The 1,929-nt window shown below is 45.3% G+C and overlaps 1 non-coding gene across 1 annotated transcript; it reads right to left on the bottom strand.

The window, feature by feature from the left end:
• Positions 1 to 468: 468 nt before the first annotated feature.
• LOC118544527 (U2 spliceosomal RNA) lies at positions 469 to 653 on the bottom strand. The gene has a single exon (XR_004921633.1). It is a non-coding gene; the product is annotated as a U2 spliceosomal RNA (small nuclear RNA).
• Between the last annotated feature and the right edge of the window lie 1,276 nt (positions 654 to 1,929).

Raw genomic sequence — 1,929 nt, 5'->3', positions numbered from 1 at the left:
GACTCCCCACTGAGTGGGGAGCCCGATGTGGGACTCGATCCCGGGACTCCAGGATCACGACCTGAGCTGAAGGCAGTTGCTTAACCAACTGAGCCACCCAGGCGCCCTCAATAAAGCTGTTTTTAATTTATTGTTTTAATTATCATCATTTTAAAAGATTTATTTATTTATCTTAGAGAGAAAAAGAGAGAGCATGAGCAGGAGGGGCAGAGGGAGAGAGAGAGAGAACCTCAAGCAGACTCCACACTGAGCGCAGAGCCTGACGAGGTGCTTGATTTCATGACCCTGAGATCACTACCTGAGCCAAAACCAAGAGCAGACACTTAACCAGCCACCCTATTATTATTTATTAAGAAGGCTCCATGCCCAACATGGGGCTCAAACTCATGACTTTGAGATGGAGAGTCACATGCTCTACCGACTGGGCCAGCCAGGCACCCCAGCACCATTGCAAGTTTGAAGCCCCTGAGGGGGTGCCCCGTTCCTGGAGGCATTGCAATACCAGCTCAATGCATGGAGTGGATGGAGCAAGCTCTATTCCATCTCCCTGCTCCCAAAATCCATTTAATATATTGTCCTTGGATAAAGGACATATCAGATATTAAACTGATAAGAACAGATGCTAGATCTAAGCCAAAAGGCTAAGAATAAAGCTGCTTTTTAAAATAAGAAATGGGGGACGCCTGGGTGGCTCAGTCGGTTAACTGTCTGCCTTCGGCTCAGGTCATGCATGATCCCAGGGTCCTGGGATCAAGTCCCACATCGGGCTCCCTGCTCAGCAGGAAGTCTGCTTCTCCCTCTGCTCTTGCTCTCTCTCTCTCAAAAAAAAAAATAAAATCTTAAAAAAAATTAAAAAATAAAATAAGAAATGGTTTTTCAGGACCAGCCCAAGATGACTTTATACCCCCAGGTTGCCTCAACTGTAATCCCATGGTAGCTATTATACTTTCCACACGGGAGACTCTCTCCCAATCAGGGCGCTTTGACATACGAATCTAGATACCGTTATATCAAACCGGGCTTGGTGACATTTAAAAATTAGAATTTACAGTTTCTATGTAAACATAATTATTATTTTGTTAGCCAACTCACAGTACCAATGCCATGGTCAAGACTGTGAATACATTATTGAATCGAGGGAAGCAAACAAACCACTTCCCTAATCTGGGGCGATGGTGGCATGACTGGGAGCCCAGGAGAGCTTCGTGAGCTTTTCTTGAACCAGGCAGCTGTTAGGGCAGCTCCTAGGGCAGGAGGAGAGGTATTCAGGGTGTAGACTTAAATGTCTCCACTAACAACTGTGGTATGCTGCCTACACACATCTCCATCACCACAAAAATGTAGGGAAATTATATTAGGAAAATTCATCTTGTTTAAAGGCACAGGAATGAATGGAATATTCTGGGGTCAACTTGCCTAATGTTTCTGCTCAGAGCAAGTGGTCCTCAAAGTTGGGTGTGTATCAAAATCTCCTGACTTGTGAAAAAGGCAGATTCCCAGGCCAGGCCCCAAGGCTGCCAAATTGAACGTCTAGGAACAAGAGCTGGAGTCTGAATCTTGAAGGAGGCTCTGAAGTGATTTGTGCTGATAGTCCTCAAAACACAGATGGAGGAACACTGAATAAAGAAGGAGAGAGAGGGAAGGAAAGCGAGCAAGAAAGTAGTATAAAAAAGGAATGAAAGGAGGGAGGGAGGAAGCAAGGAAGGAAGGAAAAAGAGAAAGAATAGGGAGTAAGGAATAAGGAGGGCCCAGCGAAGAAGATGAAGATGAACATACCTAGTCAGGCCTTGCCTTAAGCACCTCGGCTGAATTTAGTCTTTGATTCTTTCTAGACCTCTAACTTTGTCTCATCTCTACATCTCATACTGTGCCTTCATCTTTACCTGCCTCTTAGCCTTGCTTTCAGATCCTGTGGTGGACAGGGGACCT

Source organism: Halichoerus grypus, chromosome 1 (assembly GCF_964656455.1).
Source record: "Halichoerus grypus chromosome 1, mHalGry1.hap1.1, whole genome shotgun sequence".
In the NCBI taxonomy this organism is placed as follows: domain Eukaryota; kingdom Metazoa; phylum Chordata; class Mammalia; order Carnivora; family Phocidae; genus Halichoerus; species Halichoerus grypus.
The sequence above is the reverse complement of the archived record's forward strand: the minus strand, read 5'-3'. Positions and strand labels throughout refer to the sequence as shown.